Source organism: Hyla sarda, chromosome 4 (genome assembly GCF_029499605.1).
Source record: "Hyla sarda isolate aHylSar1 chromosome 4, aHylSar1.hap1, whole genome shotgun sequence".
In the NCBI taxonomy this organism is placed as follows: Eukaryota; Metazoa; Chordata; class Amphibia; order Anura; family Hylidae; genus Hyla; species Hyla sarda.
In genome coordinates, this window is record NC_079192.1 from 280,507,335 (window position 1) to 280,531,980 (window position 24,646).

The following is a 24,646-nucleotide window of genomic DNA, read 5'->3' on the forward strand; positions in this document are numbered from 1 at the left end:
AGACAATATAGTGGCTGAATGACAAAGCTTGGATGAGGCATAAATATGAGGAGACCATAAAGTGCCTGCTTGACACAGTGTGGCAGTGTTTGCAGCATGAGGAGACCATATAGTGGCTGAATGACACAGCCTGGAGGTGTTGGCAGCATGAGGAGACCATGTAATAGCTAAATGACACAGCGTTGAGGTGTTGGTAGCATGAGGAGACCATATAGTGGCTGAATGACACAGCGTGGAGGTGTTGGCAGCATGAGAAGACCATATAGTGGCTGCTTGACACAGTGTGGCAGTGTTCACAGCATGAGGAGACCATATAGTGGCAGAATGACACAGCCTGGAGGTGTTGGCAGCATGAGGAGACCATATAGTGGCTAAATGACACAGCGTGGAGATGTTGGCAACATGAGGAGACCATATGGTGGCTGAATGACACAGTGTGGAGGTGTGTGCAGCAGAAGGAGACAATATAGTGGCTGAATGACACAGCGTGGAGGTTTTGGTAGCATGAGGGGACCATATAGTGGCTGAATGACACAGGGTTGAGGGTTTGACAGCATGAGGGGACCATATAGGGGCTAAATGACACAGCGTTGAGGGTTTGGCAGCATGAGGAGACCGTATAGTGGCTGAATGACACAACGTGGAGGTGTTGGCTGCATGAGGAGGCCATATAGTGGCTGAATGACACAGCGTGGAGGTTTTGGTAGCATGAGGGGACCCCATAGTGGCTGAATGACACAGCGTTGAGGCTTTGGCAGCATGAGGAGACCGCATAGTAGCTGAATGACACAGCGTGGAGGTGTTGACAGCATGAGGAGACCATATAGTGGCTGAATGACACAACATGGAGGTGTTGGCAGCATGAGGAGACCATATAGTGGCTGAATGACACAGCGTGGAGTATTTGGCAGCATGAGGAGACCATATAGTGGCTATATGACACAACGTGGAGGTGTTGGCAGCATGAGGAGACCATATAGTGGCTGGATGACACAGCTTGGATGAGGCTGAAGCCTGAGGAGACCATATAGAGGCTGAATGACAAAGCTTGGATGAGGCTGAAGGATGAGGAGACCATATAGTGGCTGCTTGACACAGTGTGGCAGTGTTCGCAGCATTAGGAGACCATATAGTGGCTAAATGACACAGCGTTGAGGTGTTGGCAGCATGAGCAGACCATATAGTTGCTGAATGACACAGCCTGGAGGTGTTGGCAGCATGAGGAGACCATGTAATGGCTAAATGACACAGCGTTGAGGTGTTGGTAGCATGAGGAGACCATATAGTGGCTGAATGATACAGCGTGGAGGTGTTGGCAGCATGAGGAGACCATATAGTGGCTGCTTGACACAGTGTGGCAGTGTTCACAGCATGAGGAGACCATATAGTGGCAGAATGACACAACCTGGAGGTTAGTGCAGCATAAGGAGACAATATAGTGGCTGAATGACACAGCTTGGATGAGGCTGAAGCATGAGGAGACCATATAGTGACTAAATGACACAGCGTGGAGGTTTTGGTAGCATGAGGGGACCATATAGTGGCTGAATGACACAGCGATGAGGGTTTGGCAGCATGAAGAGACCGCATAGTGGCTGAATGACACAGCGTGGAGGTGTTAACAGCATCGGGAAACCATGTAGTGGCTGAATGACACAACGTGGAGGTGTTGGCAGCATGAGGAGACCATATAGTGGCTGAATGACACAGCGTGGAGTATTTGGCAGCATGAGGAGACCATATAGTGGCTGAATGACACAACGTGGAGGTGTTGGCAGCATGAGGAGACCATATAGTGGCTGGATGACACAGCTTGGATGAGTCTGAAGCCTGAGGAGACCATATAGAGGCTGAATGACAAAGCTTGGATGAGGCTGAAGGATGAGAAGACCATATAGTGGCTGCTTGACACAGTGTGGCAGTGTTCGCAGCATTAGGAGACCATATAGTGGCTGAATGACACAGCTTGGAGGTGTTGGCAACATGAGGAGACCATATAGTGGCTGAATGACACAGTGTGGAGGTGTTGGCTGCATGAGGAGACCATATGGTGGCTGGATGACACAGCTTGGATGAGGCTGAAACATTAGAAGACCATATAGTGGCTGAATGACACAGCGTGGAGGTGTTGAAAGCATGAGGAGACCGTATAGTGGCTGAATGACACAGCGTGGAGGTGTTGGCAGCATGAGGAGACCATATAGTGGCTGAATGAAATAGCGTGGAGGTGTTGGCAGAATGAGGAGACCATATAGTGGCTGAATGACACACTGTGGAGTATTTGGCAGCATGAGGAGACCACATAGTGGCTGAATGACACAACATGGAGGTGTTGGCAGCATGAGAAGACCATATAGTGGCTGAATGACACAGCGTGGAGTATTTGGCAGCATGAGGAGACCATATAGTGGCTATATGACACAACGTGGAGGTGTTGGCAGCATGAGGAGACCATATAGTGGCTGGATGACACAGCTTGGATGAGGCTGAAGCCTGAGGAGACCATATAGAGGCTGAATGACAAAGCTTGGATGAGGCTGAAGGATGAGGAGACCATATAGTGGCTGCTTGACACAGTGTGGCAGTGTTTGCAGCATTAGGAGACCATATAGTGGCTAAATGACACAGCGTTGAGGTGTTGGCAGCATGAGGAGACCATATAGTTGCTGAATGACACAGCCTGGAGCTGTTGGCAGCATGAGGAGACCATGTAATGGCTAAATGACACAGCGTTGAGGTGTTGGTAGCATGAGGAGACCATATAGTGGCTGAATGACACAGCGTGGAGGTGTTGGCAGCATGAGGAGACCATATAGTGGCTGCTTGACACAGTGTGGCAGTGTTCACAGCATGAGGAGACCATATAGTGGCAGAATGACACAGCCTGGAGGTGTTGGCAGCATGAGGAGACCATGTAGTGGCTAAATGACACAGCGTGGAGATGTTGGCAGCATGAGGAGACCATATGGTGGCTGAATGACACAGCGTGGAGGTGTGTGCAGCATAAGGAGACAATATAGTGGCTGAATGACACAGCGTGGAGGTTTTGGCAGCATGAGGAGACCATATAGTGGCTGAATGACACAACATGGAGGTGTTGGCAGCATGAGGAGACCATATAGTGGCTGAATGACACAGCGTGGAGTATTTTGCAGCATGAGGAGACCATATAGTGGCTGAATGACACAACGTGGAGGTGTTGGCAGCATGAGGAGACCATATAGTGGCTGGATGACACAGCTTGGATGATGCTGAAGCCTGAGGAGACCATATAAAGGCTGAATGACAAAGCTTGGATGAGGCTGAAGGATGAGGAGACCATATAGTGGCTGCTTGACACAGTGTGGCAGTGTTCGCAGCATTAGGAGACCATATAGTGGCTGAATGACACAGCTTGGAGGTGTTGGCAACATGAGGAGACCATATAGTGGCTGAATGACACAGTGTGGAGGTGTTGGCTGCATGAGGAGACCATATAGTGGCTGGATGACACAGCTTGGATGAGGCTGAAGCATTAGAAGACCATATAGTGGCTGAATGACACAGCGTGGAGGTGTTGAAAGCATGAGGAGACCGTATAGTGGCTGAATGACACAGCGTGGAGGTGTTGGCAGCATGAGGAGACCATATAGTGGCTGAATGACACAGCGTGGAGGTGTTGGCAGCATGAGGAGACCATATAAAGGCTGAATGACACAGCGTGGACGTGTTGGCAGCATGACGAGACCATATAGTGGCTGAATGACACAGCTTGGATGAGGCTGAAGCCTAAGGAGACCATATAGTGGCTAAATGACACAGCATGGAGGTGTTCACAGCATGAGGAGACCATATAGTGGCTGAATGACACAGCGTGGAGATGTTGGCAGCATGAGGAGACCATATAGTGACAGAATGACACAGCATGGAGGTTTTGGCAGCATGAGGGGACCCCATAGTGGCTGAATGACACAGCTTTGAGGCTTTGGCAGCATGAGGAGACCGTATAGTAGCTGAATGACACAGCGTGGAGGTGTTGACAGCATGAGGAGACCATATAGTGGCTGAATGACACAACATGGAGGTGTTGGCAGCATGAGGAGACCATGTAATGGCTAAATGACACAGCGTTGAGGTGTTGGTAGCATGAGGAGACCATATAGTGGCTGAATGACACAGCGTGGAGGTGTTGGCAGCATGAGGAGACCATATAGTGGCTGCTTGACACAGTGTGGCAGTGTTCACAGCATGAGGAGACCATATAGTGGCAGAATGACACAGCCTGGAGGTGTTGGCAGCATGAGGAGACCATGTAGTGGCTAAATGACACAGCGTGGAGATGTTGGCAGCATGAGGAGACCATATGGTGGCTGAATGACACAGCGTGGAGGTGTGTGCAGCATAAGGAGACAATATAGTGGCTGAATGACACAGCGTGGAGGTTTTGGCTGCATGAGGAGACCATATAGTGGCTGAATGACACAACATGGAGGTGTTGGCAGCATGAGGAGACCATATAGTGGCTGAATGACACAGCGTGGAGTATTTTGCAGCATGAGGAGACCATATAGTGGCTGAATGACACAACGTGGAGGTGTTGGCAGCATGAGGAGACCATATAGTGGCTGAATGACACAGCTTGGATGAGTCTGAAGCCTGAGGAGACCATATAGAGGCTGAATGACAAAGCTTGGATGAGGCTGAAGGATGAGGAGACCATATAGTGGCTGCTTGACACAGTGTGGCAGTGTTCGCAGCATTAGGAGACCATATAGTGGCTGAATGACACAGCTTGGAGGTGTTGGCAACATGAGGAGACCATATAGTGGCTGAATGACACAGTGTGGAGGTGTTGGCTGCATGAGGAGACCATATAGTGGCTGGATGACACAGCTTGGATGAGGCTGAAGCATTAGAAGACCATATAGTGGCTGAATGACACAGCGTGGAGGTGTTGAAAGCATGAGGAGACCGTAACGTGGCTGAATGACACAGCGTGGAGGTGTTGGCAGCATGAGGAGACCATATAATGGCTGAATGACACAGCGTGGAGGTGTTGGCAGCATGAGGAGACCATATAGTGGCTGAATGACACACTGTGGAGTATTTGGCAGCATGAGGAGACCATATAGTGGCTGAATGACACAGCGTGGACGTGTTGGCAGCATGACGAGACCATATAGTGGCTGGATGACACAGCTTGGATGAGGCTGAAGCCTAAGGAGACCATATAGTGGCTAAATGACACAGCATGGAGGTGTTCACAGCATGAGGAGACCATATAGTGACAGAATGACACAGCATGGAGGTTTTGGCAGCATGAGGAGACCATATAGAGGATTAATGACAAAACTTGGATGAGGCTGAAGGATGAGGAGACCATATAGTGGCTGCTTGACACAGTGTGGCAGTATTCACAGCATTAGGAGACCATATAGTGGCTGAATGACACAGTGTGGAGGTGTTGGCAGCATGAGGAGACCATATAGTGGCTGAATGACACAGCTTGGAGATGTTGGCAGCATGTGGAGACCATATAGTGGCTGAATGAAAAAGCATGGAGGTTTTGGCAGCATGAGGAGACCATATAGAGGCTGAATGACAAAGTTTGGATGAGGCTGAAGGATGAGGAAACCATATAGTGGCTGCTTGACACAGTGAGACAGTGTTGGCAGCATGAGGAGACCATATAGTGGCTGAATGACAAAGTTTGGAGATGTTGGCAGCATGTGGAGACCATATAGTTGCTGAATGACACAGCGTGGAGGTGTTGGCAGCATGTGGAGACCATATAGTGGCTGAATGACACAGCTTGGATGAGGCTGAAACATGAGGAGACCATATAGTGGCTGAATGACACAGCGATGAGGGTTTGGCAGCATGAGGAGACCATATAGTGGCTGAATGACAAAGTTTGGAGATGTTGGCAGCATGTGGAGACCATATAGTGGCTGAATGACACAGCGTGGAGGTGTTGGCAGCATGAGGAGACCATATAGTGGCTGAATAACACAGTGTGGAGGTGTTGACTGCATGAGGAGACCATATAGTGGCTGGATGACACAGCTTGGATGAGGCTGAAGCATTAGAAGACCATATAGTGGCTGAATGACACAGCGTGGAGGTGTTGAAAGCATGAGGAGACCGTAACGTGGCTGAATGACACAGCGTGGAGGTGTTGGCAGCATGAGGAGACCATATAATGGCTGAATGACACAGCGTGGAGGTGTTGGCAGCATGAGGAGACCATATAGTGGCTGAATGACACACTGTGGAGTATTTGGCAGCATGAGGAGACCATATAGTGGCTGAATGACACAGCGTGGACGTGTTGGCAGCATGACGAGACCATATAGTGGCTGGATGACACAGCTTGGATGAGGCTGAAGCCTAAGGAGACCATATAGTGGCTAAATGACACAGCATGGAGGTGTTCACAGCATGAGGAGACCATATAGTGACAGAATGACACAGCATGGAGGTTTTGGCAGCATGAGGAGACCATATAGAGGATTAATGACAAAACTTGGATGAGGCTGAAGGATGAGGAGACCATATAGTGGCTGCTTGACACAGTGTGGCAGTATTCACAGCATTAGGAGACCATATAGTGGCTGAATGACACAGTGTGGAGGTGTTGGCAGCATGAGGAGACCATATAGTGGCTGAATGACACAGCTTGGAGATGTTGGCAGCATGTGGAGACCATATAGTGGCTGAATGAAAAAGCATGGAGGTTTTGGCAGCATGAGGAGACCATATAGAGGCTGAATGACAAAGTTTGGATGAGGCTGAAGGATGAGGAAACCATATAGTGGCTGCTTGACACAGTGAGACAGTGTTGGCAGCATGAGGAGACCATATAGTGGCTGAATGACAAAGTTTGGAGATGTTGGCAGCATGTGGAGACCATATAGTTGCTGAATGACACAGCGTGGAGGTGTTGGCAGCATGTGGAGACCATATAGTGGCTGAATGACACAGCTTGGATGAGGCTGAAACATGAGGAGACCATATAGTGGCTGAATGACACAGCGATGAGGGTTTGGCAGCATGAGGAGACCATATAGTGGCTGAATGACAAAGTTTGGAGATGTTGGCAGCATGTGGAGACCATATAGTGGCTGAATGACACAGCGTGGAGGTGTTGGCAGCATGAGGAGACCATATAGTGGCTGCTTGACACAGTGTGGCAGTGTTCACAGCATGAGGAGACCATATAGTGGCAGAATGACACAGCCTTGAGGAGTTGGCAGCATGAGGAGACCATGTAGTGGCTAAATGACACAGCGTGGAGATGTTGGCAGCATGAGGAGACCATATGGTGGCTGAATGACACAGCGTGGAGGTGTGTGCAGCATAAGGAGACAATAAAGTGGCTGAATGACACAGCGTGGAGGTTTTGGTAGCATGAGGGGACCATATAGTGGCTGAATGACACAGGGTTGAGGGTTTGACAGCATGAGGGGACCATATAGTGGCTGAATGACACAGCGTTGAGGGTTTGGCAGCATGAGGAGACCGTATAGTGGCTGAATGACACAGCGTGGAGGTGTTGGCAGCATGAGGTGACCATATAGTGGCTGAATGACACAACGTGGAGGTGTTGGCTGCATGAGGAGACCATATAGTGGCTGAATGACACAGCGTGGAGTATTTGGCAGCATGAGGAGAACATATGGTGGCTGAATGACACAACGTGGAGGTGATGGCAGCATGAGGAGACCATATAGTGGCTGGATGACACAGCTTGGATGAGGCTGAAGCCTGAGGAGACCATATAGAGGCTGAATGACAAAGCTTGGATGAGGCTGAAGGATGAGGAGACCATATAGTGGCTGCTTGACACAGTGTGGCAGTGTTCGCAGCATTAGGAGACCATATAGTGGCTGAATTACACAGCGATGAGGGTTTGGCAGCATGTGGAGACAGTATAGTGGCTGAATGACACAGCGTGGATGTGTTGGCAGCATGAGGAGACCGTATAGTGGCTCAATGACACAGCGTGGAGGTGTTGGCAGCATGAGGAGACCATAAAGCGGCTGAATGACAAAGCGTGGAGGTTTTGGCAGCATGAGGAGACCATATAAAGGCTGAATGACACAGCATGGAGGTGTTAGCAGCATGAGGAGACCATATAGTAGCTGGATGACACAGCTTGGATGAAGCTGAAGCCTGAGGAGACCATATAGTGGCTGAATGACACAGCGTGGAGGTTTTGGAAGCATGAGGGGACCCTATAGTGGCTGAATGACACAGCGATGAGGGTTTGGCAGCATGAGGAGACCATATTGTGGCTGAATGACACAGCGTGGAGGAGTTTGCAGCATGAGGAGACCATATAGTGGCTGAATGACACAGCGTGGAGGTTTTGGCAGCATGAGAAGACCATATAGTGGCTGAATGACACAGCGTGGAGGTTTTGGCAGCATGAGGAGACAATATAGTGGCTGAATGACAAAGCTTGGATGAGGCAGAAATATGAGGAGACCATATAGTGCCTGCTTGACACAGTGTGGCAGTGTTTGCAGCATGAGGAGACCATATAGTGGCTGAATGACACAGCCTGGAGGTGTTGGCAGCATGAGGAGACCATGTAATGGCTAAATGACACATCGTTGAGGTGATGGCAGCATGAGGAGACCATATAGTGGCTGAATGACACAGCGTGGAGGTGTTGGCAGCATGAGGAGACCATATAGTGGCTGCTTGACACAGTGTGGCAGTGTTCACAGCATGAGGAGACCATATAGTGGCAGAATGACACAGCCTGGAGGTGTTGGCAGCATAAGGAGACCATGTAGTGGCTAAATGACACAGCGTGGAGATGTTGGCAACATGAGGAGACCATATGGTGGCTGAATGACACAGCGTGGAGGTGTGTGCAGCAGAAGGAGACAATATAGTGGCTGAATGACACAGCGTGGAGGTTTTGGTAGTATGAGGGGACCATATAGTGGCTGAATGACACAGGGTTGAGGGTTTGACAGCATGAGGAGACCATATAGTGGCTGAATGACACAGCGATGAGGGTTTGGCAGCATGAGGAGACCATATAGTGGCTGAATGACAAAGTTTGGAGATGTTGGCAGCATGAGGAGACCGTATAGTGGCTGAATGACACAGCGTGGAGGTGTTGGCAGCATGAGGTGACCATATAGTGGCTGAATGACACAGCGTGGAGTATTTGGCAGCATGAGGAGACCATATAGTGGCTGAATGACACAACGTGGAGGTGATGGCAGCATGAGGAGACCATATAGTGGCTGGATGACACAGCTTGGATGAGGCTGAAGCCTGAGGAGACCATATAGAGGCTGAATGACAAAGCTTGGATGAGGCTGAAGGATGAGGAGACCATATAGTGGCTGCTTGACACAGTGTGGCAGTGTTCGCAGCATTAGGAGACCATATAGTGGCTGAATTACACAGCGATGAGGGTTTGGCAGCATGTGGAGACAGTATAGTGGCTGAATGACACAGCGTGGATGTGTTGGCAGCATGAGGAGACCGTATAGTTGCTCAATGACACAGCGTGGAGGTGTTGGCAGCATGAGGAGACCATAAAGCGGCTGAATGACAAAGCGTGGAGGTTTTGGCAGCATGAGGAGACCATATAAAGGCTGAATGACACAGCATGGAGGTGTTAGCAGCATGAGGAGACCATATAGTAGCTGGATGACACAGCTTGGATGAAGCTGAAGCCTGAGGAGACCATATAGTGGCTGAATGACACAGCGTGGAGGTTTTGGAAGCACGAGGGGACCCTATAGTGGCTGAATGACACAGCGTGGAGGAGTTGGCAGCATGAGGAGACCATATAGTGGCTGAATGACACAGCGTGGAGGTTTTGGCAGCATGAGAAGACCATATAGTGGCTGAATGACACAGCGTGGAGGTTTTGGCAGCATGAGGAGACAATATAGTGGCTGAATGACAAAGCTTGGATGAGGCAGAAATATGAGGAGACCATATAGTGCCTGCTTGACACAGTGTGGCAGTGTTTGCAGCATGAGGAGACCATATAGTGGCTGAATGACACAGCCTGGAGGTGTTGGCAGCATGAGGAGACCATGTAATGGCTAAATGACACATCGTTGAGGAGATGGCAGCATGAGGAGACCATATAGTGGCTGAATGACACAGCGTGGAGGTGTTGGCAGCATGAGGAGACCATATAGTGGCTGCTTGACACAGTGTGGCAGTGTTCACAGCATGAGGAGACCATATAGTGGCAGAATGACACAGCCTGGAGGTGTTGGCAGCATAAGGAGACCATGTAGTGGCTTAATGACACAGCGTGGAGATGTTGGCAACATGAGGAGACCATATGGTGGCTGAATGACACAGCGTGGAGGTGTGTGCAGCAGAAGGAGACAATATAGTGGCTGAATGACACAGCGTGGAGGTTTTGGTAGCATGAGGGGACCATATAGTGGCTGAATGACACAGGGTTGAGGGTTTGACAGCATGAGGGGACCATATAGGGGCTGAATGACACAGCGTTGAGGGTTTGGCAGCATGAGGAGACCGTATAGTGGCTGAATGACACAACGTGGAGGTGTTTGCTGCATGAGGAGACCATATAGTGGCTGAATGACACAGCGTGGAGTATTTGTCAGCATGAGGAGACCATATAGTGGCTGAATGACACAACGTGGAGGTGTTGGCAGCATGAGGAGACCATATAGTGGCTGGATGACACAGCTTGGATGAGGCTGAAGCTTGAGGAGACCATATTGAGGCTGAATGACAAAGCTTGGATGAGGCTGAAGGATGAGGAGACCATATAGTGGCTGCTTGACACAGTGTGGCAGTGTTCGCAGCATTAGGAGACCATATAGTGGCTGAATGACACAGTGTGGAGGTGTTGGCAGCATGAGGAGACCATATAGTGGCTGAATGACACAGCGTGGAGGTGTTGGCAGCATGAGGAGACCATATAGTGGCTGAATGACACAGCGTGGAGATGTTGGCAGCATGAGGAGACCATATAGTGGCTGAATGACACAGCTTGGATAAGGCTGAAGCCTGAGGAGACCATATAGTGGCTGAATGACACAGCATGGAGGTGTTTGCAGCATTAGGAGAACATATAGTGGCTGAATGACACAGCGTGGAGATGTTGGCAGCATGAGGAGACCATATAGTGGCTGAATGACACAACATGGAGGTGTTGGCAGCATAAGGAGACCATATAGTGGCTGTATGACACAGCTTGGATGAGGCTGAAGCCTAAAGAGACCATATAGTGGCTTAATGACACAGCATGGAGGTGTTCGCAGCATTAGTAGACCATATATTGGCTGAATGACACAGCGTGGATTTGTTGGCAGCATGAGGAGACCATATAGTGGCTGAATGACACAGCATGGAGGTGTACGCAGTATTAGGAGACCATATAGTGGCTGAATGACACAGCGTGGATATGTTGGCAGCATGAGGAGACCATATAGTGCCTGAATGACACAACATGGAGGTGTTGGCAGCATGAGGAGACCATATAGTGGCTGAATGACACAGCATGGAGGTGTTGGAAGCATGAGGAGACCATATAGTGCCTAGATGACACAGCTTGGATGAGGCTGAAGCATTAGGAGACCATATAGTGGCTGAATGACACAGCGTGGAGGTGTGTGCAGTATAAGGAGACAATATAGTGGCTGAATGACACAGTTTGGATGAGGCTGAAACATGAGGAGACCATCTAGTGGCTGAATGACACAGCGTGGAGGTTTTGGCAGCATACGGAGACCATATAGTGGCTGAATGACACAGCATGGAGGTGTTGGAAGCATGAGGAGACCATATAGTGGCTAGATGACACAGCTTGGATGAGGCTGAAGCATTAGGAGACCATATAGTGGCTGAATGACACAGCGTGGAGGTGTGTGCAGCATAAGGAGACAATATAGTGGCTGAATGACACAGCTTGGATGAGGCTGAAGCATGAGGAGACCATCTAGTGGCTGAATGACACAGCGTGGAGGTTTTGGGAGCATGAGGGGACCATATAGTGGCTGAATGACACAGCGTTGAGGGTTTGGCAGTATGAGGAGACCGTATAGTGGCTGAATGACATAGCGTGGAGGTGCTGGCAGCATGAGGAGACCATATAGTGGCTGAATGACACAGCATGGAGGTGTTGGCAGCATGAGGAGACCATATAGTGGCTGAATGACACGGCGTGGAGATGTTGGCAGCATGAGGAGACCATATAGTGGCTTGATTACCCAGCTTGGATGAGGCTGAAGCCTGAGGAGACCATATAGTGGCTGAATGACACAGCATGGAGGTGTTCGCAGCATTAGGAGACCAATTAGTGGCTGAATGAAACAGCGTGGAGATGTTTGCAGCATGAGACCATATAGTGGCTGAATGACACAACATGGAGGTGTTGGCAGCATGAGGAGACCATATAGTGGCTGGATGACACAGCTTGGATGAGGCTTAAGCCTGAGGAGACCATATAGTGGCTGAATGACACAGCATGGAGGTGTTCGCAGCATTAGGAGACCATATAGTGGCTGAATGACACAGCGTGGATATGTTGGCAGCATGAGGAGACCATATAGTGGCTGAATGACACAACATGGAGGTGTTGGCAGCATGAGGAGACCATTAGTGTTGAGCGGCATAGGCCATATTCGAATTCGCGAATATTCGCGAATATATCGACGAATATTCGTCATAAATTCGCGAATATTCGCATATTTGTAATATCCCCGTTTTATTTTCGCATATGCGAAAATTCGCGCCCCAGTCTCACACAGTAGTATTAGAGCCTTCTTTACACCACATAAGCTGGAAGCAGAGAGGGATGATCACTGTGATGTGTACTGAGAAAAAAAAAATAAAAAATAAAACGAATATTCGTAATTACGAATATATAGTGCTATATTCGCGAATATTCGCGAATTCGCGAATATGCGATATTCGCGAATAAAATTCGCATTGCGAATATTCGTCAGCAACACTAGAGACCATATAGTGGCTGAATGACACAGCATGGAGGTGTTGGAAGCATGAGGAGACCATATAGTGGCTAGATGACACAGCTTGGATGAGGCTGAAGCATTAGGAGACCATATAGTGGCTGAATGACACAGCGTGGAGGTGTTGGCAGCATGAGGAGACCATATAGTGGCTGAATGACACGGCGTGGAGATGTTGGCAGCATGAGGAGACCATATAGTGGCTTGATTACCCAGCTTGGATGAGGCTGAAGCCTGAGGAGACCATATAGTGGCTGAATGACACAGCATGGAGGTGTTCGCAGCATTAGGAGACCAATTAGTGGCTGAATGAAACAGCGTGGAGATGTTGGCAGCATGAGACCATATAGTGGCTGAATGACACAACATGGAGGTGTTGGCAGCATGAGGAGAACATATAGTGGCTGAATGACACAACGTGGAGGTGATGGCAGCATGAGGAGACCATATAGTGGCTGGATGACACAGCTTGGATGAGGCTGAAGCCTGAGGAGACCATATAGAGGCTGAATGACAAAGCTTGGATGAGGCTGAAGGATGAGGAGACCATATAGTGGCTGCTTGACACAGTGTGGCAGTGTTCGCAGCATTAGGAGACCATATAGTGGCTGAATTACACAGCGATGAGGGTTTGGCAGCATGTGGAGACAGTATAGTGGCTGAATGACACAGCGTGGATGTGTTGGCAGCATGAGGAGACCGTATAGTGGCTCAATGACACAGCGTGGAGGTGTTGGCAGCATGAGGAGACCATAAAGCGGCTGAATGACAAAGCGTGGAGGTTTTGGCAGCATGAGGAGACCATATAAAGGCTGAATGACACAGCATGGAGGTGTTAGCAGCATGAGGAGACCATATAGTAGCTGGATGACACAGCTTGGATGAAGCTGAAGCCTGAGGAGACCATATAGTGGCTGAATGACACAGCGTGGAGGTTTTGGAAGCATGAGGGGACCCTATAGTGGCTGAATGACACAGCGATGAGGGTTTGGCAGCATGAGGAGACCATATTGTGGCTGAATGACACAGCGTGGAGGAGTTGGCAGCATGAGGAGACCATATAGTGGCTGAATGACACAGCGTGGAGGTTTTGGCAGCATGAGAAGACCATATAGTGGCTGAATGACACAGCGTGGAGGTTTTGGCAGCATGAGGAGACAATATAGTGGCTGAATGACAAAGCTTGGATGAGGCAGAAATATGAGGAGACCATATAGTGCCTGCTTGACACAGTGTGGCAGTGTTTGCAGCATGAGGAGACCATATAGTGGCTGAATGACACAGCCTGGAGGTGTTGGCAGCATGAGGAGACCATGTAATGGCTAAATGACACATCGTTGAGGAGATGGCAGCATGAGGAGACCATATAGTGGCTGAATGACACAGCGTGGAGGTGTTGGCAGCATGAGGAGACCATATAGTGGCTGCTTGACACAGTGTGGCAGTGTTCACAGCATGAGGAGACCATATAGTGGCAGAATGACACAGCCTGGAGGTGTTGGCAGCATAAGGAGACCATGTAGTGGCTAAATGACACAGCGTGGAGATGTTGGCAACATGAGGAGACCATATGGTGGCTGAATGACACAGCGTGGAGGTGTGTGCAGCAGAAGGAGACAATATAGTGGCTGAATGACACAGCGTGGAGGTTTTGGTAGCATGAGGGGACCATATAGTGGCTGAATGACACAGGGTTGAGGGTTTGACAGCATGAGGGGACCATATAGGGGCTGAATGACACAGTGTTGAGGGTTTGGCAGCATGAGGAGACCGTATAGTGGCTGAATGACACAACGTGGAGGTGTTTGCTGCATGAGGAGACCATATAGTGGCTGAATGACACAGCGTGGAGTATTTGTCAGCATGAGGAGACCATATAGTGGCTGAATGACACAACGTGGAGGTGTTGGCAGCATGAGGAGACCATATAGTGGCTGGATGACACAGCTTGGATGAGGCTGAAGCTTGAGGAGACCATATTGAGGCTGAATGACAAAGCTTGGATGAGGCTGAAGGATGAGGAGACCATATAGTGGCTGCTTGACACAGTGTGGCAGTGTTCGCAGCATTAGGAGACCATATAGTGGCTGAATGACACAGTGTGGAGGTGTTGGCAGCATGAGGAGACCATATAGTGGCTGAATGACACAGCGTGGAGGTGTTGGCAGCATGAGGAGACCATATAGTGGCTGAATGACACAGCGTGGAGATGTTGGCAGCATGAGGAGACCATATAGTGGCTGAATGACACAGCTTGGATAAGGCTGAAGCCTGAGGAGACCATATAGTGGCTGAATGACACAGCATGGAGGTGTTCGCAGCATTAGGAGAACATATAGTGGCTGAATGACACAGTGTGGAGGTGTTGGCAGCATGAGGAGACCATATAGTGGCTGAATGACACAGCGTGGAGATGTTGGCAGCATGAGGAGACCATATAGTGGCTGAAGGACACAACATGGAGGTGTTGGCAGCATGAGGAGACCATATAGTGGCTGTATGACACAGCTTGGATGAGGCTGAAGCCTAAAGAGACAATATAGTGGCTTAATGACACAGCATGGAGGTGTTCGCAGCATTAGTAGACCATATATTGGCTGAATGACACAGCGTGGATTTGTTGGCAGCATGAGGAGACCATATAGTGGCTGAATGACACAGCATGGAGGTGTACGCAGTATTAGGAGACCATATAGTGGCTGAATGACACAGCGTGGATATGTTGGCAGCATGAGGAGACCATATAGTGCCTGAATGACACAACATGGAGGTGTTGGCAGCATGAGGAGACCATATAGTGGCTGAATGACACAGCATGGAGGTGTTGGAAGCATGAGGAGACCATATAGTGCCTAGATGACACAGCTTGGATGAGGCTGAAGCATTAGGAAACCATATAGTGGCTGAATGACACAGCGTGGAGGTGTGTGCAGCATAAGGAGACAATATAGTGGCTGAATGACACAGCTTGGATGAGGCTGAAGCATGAGGAGACCATCTAGTGGCTGAATGACACAGCGTGGAGGTTTTGGGAGCATGAGGGGACCATATAGTGGCTGAATGACACAGCGTTGAGGGTTTGGCAGTATGAGGAGACCGTATAGTGGCTGAATGACATAGCGTGGAGGTGCTGGCAGCATGAGGAGACCATATAGTGGCTGAATGACACAGCGTGGAGGTGTTGGCAGCATGAGGAGACCATATAGTGGCTGAATGACACGGCGTGGAGATGTTGGCAGCATGAGGAGACCATATAGTGGCTTGATTACCCAGCTTGGATGAGGCTGAAGCCTGAGGAGACCATATAGTGGCTGAATGACACAGCATGGAGGTGTTGGAAGCATGAGGAGACCATATAGTGCCTAGATGACACAGCTTGGATGAGGCTGAAGCATTAGGAGACCATATAGTGGCTGAATGACACAGCGTGGAGGTGTGTGCAATATAAGGAGACAATATAGTGGCTGAATGACATAGTTTGGATGAGGCTGAAACATGAGGAGACCATCTAGTGGCTGAATGACACAGCGTGGAGGTTTTGGCAGCATACGGAGACCATATAGTGGCTGAATGACACAGCATGGAGGTGTTGGAAGCATGAGGAGACCATATAGTGGCTAGATGACACAGCTTGGATGAGGCTGAAGCATTAGGAAACCATATAGTGGCTGAATGACACAGCGTGGAGGTGTGTGCAGCATAAGGAGACAATATAGTGGCTGAATGACACAGCTTGGATGAGGCTGAAGCATGAGGAGACCATCTAGTGGCTGAATGACACAGCGTGGAGGTTTTGGGAGCATGAGGGGACCATATAGTGGCTGAATGACACAGCGTTGAGGGTTTGGCAGTATGAGGAGACCGTATAGTGGCTGAATGACATAGCGTGGAGGTGCTGGCAGCATGAGGAGACCATATAGTGGCTGAATGACACAGCATGGAGGTGTTGGCAGCATGAGGAGACCATATAGTGGCTGAATGACACGGCGTGGAGATGTTGGCAGCATGAGGAGACCATATAGTGGCTTGATTACCCAGCTTGGATGAGGCTGAAGCCTGAGGAGAATAAAATTCGCATTGCGAATATTCGTCAGCAACACTAGAGACCATATAGTGGCTGAATGACACAGCATGGAGGTGTTGGAAGCATGAGGAGACCATATAGTGGCTAGATGACACAGCTTGGATGAGGCTGAAGCATTAGGAGACCATATAGTGGCTGAATGACACAGCGTGGAGGTGTTGGCAGCATGAGGAGACCATATAGTGGCTGAATGACACGGCGTGGAGATGTTGGCAGCATGAGGAGACCATATAGTGGCTTGATTACCCAGCTTGGATGAGGCTGAAGCCTGAGGAGACCATATAGTGGCTGAATGACACAGCATGGAGGTGTTCGCAGCATTAGGAGACCAATTAGTGGCTGAATGAAACAGCGTGGAGATGTTGGCAGCATGAGACCATATAGTGGCTGAATGACACAACATGGAGGTGTTGGCAGCATGAGGAGACCATATAGTGGCTGGATGACACAGCTTGGATGAGGCTTAAGCCTGAGGAGACCATATAGTGGCTGAATGACACAGCATGGAGGTGTTCGCAGCATTAGGAGACCATATAGTGGCTGAATGACACAGCGTGGATATGTTGGCAGCATGAGGAGACCATATAGTGGCTGAATGACACAACATGGAGGTGTTGGCAGCATGAGGAGACCATTAGTGTTGAGCGGCATAGGCCATATTCGAATTCGCGAATATTCGCGAATATATCGACGAATATTCGTCATAAATTCGCGAATATTCGCATATTTGTAATATCCCCGTTTTATTTTCGCATATGCGAAAATTCGCGCCCCAGTCTCACACAGTAGTATTAGAGCCTTCTTTACACCACATAAGCTGGAAGCAGAGAGGGATGATCACTGTGATGTGTACTGTGAAAAAAAATAAATAAAAATAAAACGAATATTCGTAATTACGAATATATAGTGCTATATTCGCGAATATTCGCGAATTCGCGAATAAAATTCGCATTGCGAATATTCGTCAGCAACACTAGAGACCATATAGTGGCTGAATGACACAGCATGGAGGTGTTGGAAGCATGAGGAGACCATATAGTGGCTGGATGACACAGCTTGGATGAGGCTGAAGCATTAGGAGACCATATAGTGGCTGAATGACACAGCGTGGAGGTGTGAGCAGTATAAGGAGACAATATAGTGGCTGAATGACACAGCTTGGACGAGGCTGAAACATGAGGAGACCATATAGTGACTGAATGACACAGCGTGGAGGTTTTGGCAGCATAAGGAGACCATATAGTGGCTGAATGACACAGTATGGAGGTGTTGGAAGCATAACAAGACCATATAGTGGCTAGATGACACAGCTTGGATGAGGCTGAAGCATTAGGAGACCATAGAGTGGTTGAATGACACAGCGTGTAGGTGTGTGCAGCATAAGGAGACAATATAGTGGCTGAATGACACAGCTTGGATGAGGCTGAAGCATGAGGGGACCATATAGTGGCTGAATGACACAGTGTTGAGGGTTTGGCAGCATGAGGAGACCGTATAGTGGCTGAATGACATAGCGTGGAGGTGTTGGCAGCATGAGGAGACCATAAAGTGGCTGAATGACACAGCGTGGAGGTGTTGGCAGCATGAGGAGACCATATAGTGGCTGAATGACACAGCGTGGAGTATTTGGCAGCATGTGGAGACCATACAGTGGCTGGATGACACAGCTTGGATGAGGCTGAAGCCTGAGGAGACCATATAGTGGATAAGACAACTAGATACCAGTCCTCAAGGTATATGTGAAGGTATAGTAAAGAATAGTGTTGCTCGCGAATATTCGCAATTTGAATATTATTTGCGAATATCGCATATTCGCGAATTCGCGAATTTCGCGAATATAGCGCTATATATTCGTAATTACGAATATTCGTTTTATTTTTTTATTTTTATTTTTTTCACAGTACACATCACAGTGATCACCCCTCTCTGCTTCCAGCTTGTGTGGTGTAAAGAAGGCTGTAATACTACTGTGTGAGACTGGCGTGCGAAAATTCGCATATGCGAATATTAGCATATGCCGATTTTCACATATGCAAATTTTCGCGTTTGCTAATTTTGTATATGCTAATTTCCACATGTTAATTTTCGCATATGCGAATTTTCGTTTGTGCGAAAATAAAACGAGAATATAACGAATATGCGAATATTCGTGAATATATGACGAATATTTGTCCATATATTCGCGAATATTCGCGAATTCGAATATGGCCTATACCGCTCAACACTAGTAAAGAATAGAAAGTGATCCAGATAACAATTAAATATATTTATTAGGAAGTATATGGTGGTCACTGGTATCAAATATCCATGCAGGGCCCTTGCATGGGACACAGACACAGCGTAATATAATAAAACAGTATATTAAAGATGTATTTAAAATTAAATAAAAATACAAATAAAAACTTGCATCTATATTTTAGTATAATAATGAAATTAAGAGGTACTATAAATGTGCTTTCACTGCTCAGTTGGTCAAATGTCTCTTGAAAGTACAATAGAGCAAATCCAATTACTGGATGTGTTATGCTGGCAACGGATTATCCTGTATTTAAACAGTCTCAGTGAATAGCTTTTCAGTGTTGTATATCCAGTGTTGGTGATACAGTGTCAATATACGGTATGGCAGCCGTTAGTGGTACAGTGTTGCAAACTGTATCAAGAAATAAAGTCTGGTGCAAAGCACCACTCACCACCCTTTAACTCGCTGGTATCGCTGTCGGCACTGAGGAAGCTTGTTCGGTGATGCAGTGTGGGAGTATCAGACCTCCGGCAGTATCGGTCTCTGTCTCCTGTATCCAGCGATGCTGTAAGCAGCGCTGTGGGTACGTTGATGGTTACTTGCTTTCAAGGTCCGCGGCTGGCACGGATGGCTCCGGCCTCACAGGTATGCCGAGGGTCCTTGGTTGATGGAATCAGATGGCGCAAAAAGCAGTATAGCCAGGGCAGCGGTGGGTAAGTGTGCCGCGTGCCTCGTGTGATCAAGCGCTTATCGCGCGCAGAGTAGCAGTGAGGTAGCTGTGGTCCCAAAGTTGAGGTCTCCAGCTGTTGCAAATGAAATTCTGTAATCGGCTGGATTTTGTGGAATAGATGTGGATAGATGCAAGGATTACAAACAATTCTAGACGCGTTTCAAGGCCGCGGGCCTTTTCTTCAGTAGAGGTATCGATGAATGGTGTGTGCGGGAAGCATTTTTTATAGTGTGAGTTGGGATTAAGGGAGAATTGGAAAATCTGGAAATTCCAGGTCATAAGTAAACTCAGGTACTGGATCATATAGGAGACGAAAAGTCAGAAAATAGGAAGAATGTGGATAGAAAGGATAGATGAAAATGAATGTAGATGGCTGGGTGTAGCAAATAAAAGTGCAGATGAGATAAAATTAAAAGTAAGAAATAGATATGGATAAAAATAAATATAAATATCAAAATAAAAATACAAATAAGAATAACTGGATGAGTAGGATAAAAATGAAAATAAAATAGAAATAAAAATAAAATAGAAATAATAATAATAATAATAATAAAAATAGATGGGATAGAAATAAAAATAAAAATAAAAATAAAAGTAAAAATAAAAATAAAAATAAAATAGAACTGAGAATAAAAATGAAAATAAAAATAAAAATGATAAGGAATAAAAAATAAAAAATATAAAGAATAAAAAATAAATAAAAAATAAATAAAAAATAAAAAATAGAAAATAAATAAAAAATAAATAAAAAATAAAAAATAAATAAAAAATAAAAAATAAATAAAAATAAATATAAAAAATAAACAATAGACAATAAAACGGAGACATACAAATAAAAATGAAAAAATGTCAGTATTAAATGTGGATGACTGAAAGAGCAGTGGTTTATCGTTTGATATAAATTCTTGATATATTAATATATTATGATTCTTTGACGGTCCTCCATGTATATATATGTATATACATGGGATACAACACATATATTATAACAATATATATGTGTGTGAGGTGATTTGATAAAAATGAAGAAATAAACATGTATATGTTGAAATGAGAAGATAGTTAGCATGAAAGGTATTATAAAAATGTATCATAAGGATTATACAAATCATGAGAAATAAAATATAGATATGACTTTAGATCATAAAATGTATATCATAATAATATAAAATGTGGATATAAATGGAAGGATAAGGAAGTGAAAATAAATAAATGGATAATGTGAGGGCAGGGAGTGGAACTAGAATAAAAACAAGACGAAATGCAGGATACAGAAATACACCATAAAAATGAATATCAATAAAGATGAATTATTTCTTGGATGAGGCTCGGCCCCAGGAGACGTCGCCGAGTCGATATGCGACCAGTCGGCGAAGGGTCGTGAGGAGGAGCCCAATCTCAAGTATTACAGGAATCCGAAAATCTCCAGCTCAGCATTGAGTCCCTTAGGGATCAATGTGTCGAACTCAAAGATCTTGCGGGATTCGGCCTTCGACATACGCGTGATGAAATCTCCGCCTCTCCAACAATTTTTTACTTTTAAGAGCGCTGTAAAGAAAAACTGGGAGGGATCCTGAGCATGATGTTCCGTGAAATGGAGTGACAACGGGTGAGTTTTGTTCCCTTTCTTTATGTTGTAAATATGCTCTGAAATACAGATTTTTAGTTGTCTTTTGGTTCGTCCAATGTATTGTTTACCACAAGTACATTGTATTAGGTAAATGACCCATTTGCTGTGGCAGGTTAGGCAATCTGTAATTTTGTGAGTGAATTGATTAGTTTTTGATGAGATTTCTGTAATGGTTTTAGGTGATTTGGAAATTTTGCAGCCTGAACAGGATCCACATTTGTGGAACCCTTTCATCTGAAACCAGGTGGAAGATGAACTGGAAGGGGGTTGGCGGATGGTGGGGGCGACTTGAATGCCCAGATTGGGGGCCTTTGTGTATACGATGGGTGGATGTGTAGGGAAAGTATGGCCAATGATTTTATCGTTTTTTAGAAGATGCCAATATGTTTTAATGATTCTTTCAATTTTTTAATGATTATTGTTAAATGGCAAAATCAATTTAGGGACATCGCTTTCAGATGGAAGGTTAACTGGTTTGGGGATGAAGAAAGATGATCTGTCTAAGATCCGGACATCATTGAGTGCTTGTTCTAAAATAGTTTGAGGGTAATTTTTATCCAGGAATTTATTGGTTAAAACTTGTGCTTCTTCTTCAAACTTAATATCGGATGTACAATTTCTTTTCAATCTCCGATATTGGCCTTTTGGGACATTTAAGAGCCATCTGGGTAAGTGGCAACTATTAAAAAGTATAAAACTATTTTTAGCCACAGGCTTGTGGTATGTACTACATACTAGACTTGTTGTATCAATGGTAATTAAAAGATCCAAAAATTCCAAAGTGCCTGTGCTTATGTGTGGTGTGTGCAAGGAGGAAAGGGACTCCTGACCCCGACGTGATTTGAACACGCAACCTTCTGATCTGGAGTCAGACGCGCTACCGTTGCACCACAAGGCCAACTACTTTTTCTGCATTTTTAGACCTTTGGGTGAAGGTAACACCAGTTCACCTCAGGTATATGTTCTCACTGAGTGAGCTACACTATCTTTTATATTAGAGACCATATAGTGGCTGAATGACACAGCATGGAGGTGTTCGCAGCATGAGGAGACCATATAGTGGCTGAATGACACAGCGGGGAGATGTTGGCAGCATGTGGAGACCATATAGTGGCTGAATTACACAGAATGGAGGTTTTAGCAGCATGAGGAGACCATATAGAGGCTGAATGACAAAGCTTGGATTAGGCTGAAGGATGAGGAGAACATATAGTGGCTGCTTGACACAGTGTGGCAGTGTTCCCAGCATGAGGGGACCATATAGTGGCTAAATGACACAGTGTGGAGGTGTTGGCAGCATGAGGATACCATGTAGTGGCTGAACAACACAGCTTGGAGATGTTGACAGCATGTGGAGAACATATAATGGCTGAATAACACAGCGTTGAGGTGTTGGCAGCATGAAGATACCGTATAGTGGCTGAATGACACAGCGTGGAGATGTTGGAAGCATGAGGAGATCATATAGTGGCTAAATGACACAGCGTGGAGGTGTTGGCAGCTTGAGGAGATCATATAGTGGCTGAATGTCACAGCGTGGATGAGGCTGAAGCATGAGGAGACCATATAGTGGCTGAATGACACAGCGTGGAGGTTTTTGCAGCATGAGGAGACAATATAGTGGCTGAATGACACAGCGTGGAGGTGTTGGCAGCATGAGGAGACCATATAGTGGCTGGATGACATAGCTTTTATGAGGCTGAAGCATTCCGAGACCATATAGTGGCTGAATGACACAGCTTGGAGGTGTTGGCAAAATGAGGAGACCATATAGTGGCTGAATGACACAGTGTGGAGGTGTTGGCAGCATGAGGAGACCATATAGTGGCTGGATGACACAGCTTGGATGAGGCTGACGCATTAGGAGACCATATAGTGGCTGAATGACACAGCTTGGAGATGTTGGCAGCATGTGGAGAACATAACGTGGCTGAATGACACAGTGTGGAGGTGTTGGCAGCATGATGAGACCATATAGTGGCTGGATGACACAGCTTGGATGAGGCTGAAGCATTAGGAGACCATATAGTGGCTGAATGACACGGCTTGGAGATGTTGGCAGCATGTGGAGAACATATAGTGGCTGAATGACACAGCGTTGAGGTGTTGGCAGCATGAGGAGACCGTATAGTGGCTGAATGACACAGCGTGGAGGTGTTGGCATCATGAGGAGACCATGTAGTGGCTAAATGACACAGCGTGGAGGTGTTGGCAGCATGAGGAGATCATATAGTGGCTGAATGACACAGCTTGGATGAGGCTGAAACATGAGGAGACCATATAGTGGCTGAATGACACAGCGTGGAGGTTTTGGCAGCATAAGGAGACCATATATTGGCTGAATGACACAGCGTGGAGGTGTTGGAAGCATGAGGAGACCATATAGTGGCTGAATTACACAGCTTGGAGGTGGCGGCAACATGAGGAGACCATATAGTGGCTGAATTACACAGCTTGGAGGTGTTGTCAGCATGAGGAGACCATATAGTGGCTGAATAACACAGCGTGGAGGAGGAGGCCGCATGAGGAGACCATTTCATGGCTGGATGACACAGCTTCGATGAGGCTGAAGCATTAGGAGACCATATATTGGCTGAATAAACCAGTGTGAAGGTGTTGGCAGCATGGGGAGAATATATATTGGCTGAATGACACAGCCTGGAGATGTTGGCAGGCATGAGGAGACCATATAGTGGCTGAATGACACAGCGTGGAGCTGTTGGCAGCATGAGGGGACCATATAGTGGCTGGATGATACAGCTTGGATGAGGGTGAAGCATGAGGAGACCATATAGTGGCTGAATGACACAGTGAGGAGGTGTTCACAGCATGAGGAGGCCATATAGTGTCTGAATGACACAGCGTGGAGGTGTTGGCAACATGAGGAGACCATATAGTGGCTGAATAGCACAGCCTGGAGGTGTTGGCATCATGAGGAGACCATATAGTGGCTGAATGACACATCGTGGAGGAGGCGGCAGCATGAGGA

The 24,646-nt window shown here is 47.1% G+C and overlaps 1 protein-coding gene and 1 non-coding gene across 2 annotated transcripts in view; one reads left to right on the top strand and one right to left on the bottom strand.

The window, feature by feature from the left end:
- Positions 1-24,646, top strand: part of LOC130369295 (solute carrier family 23 member 2-like) — a 346,990-nt gene that overhangs the window by 32,859 nt on the left and 289,485 nt on the right. The gene's annotated exons all lie outside the window — the stretch shown is intronic.
- On the bottom strand, positions 22,484-22,555 carry TRNAW-CCA (transfer RNA tryptophan (anticodon CCA)). The gene has a single exon. It is a non-coding gene; the product is annotated as a tRNA-Trp (tRNA).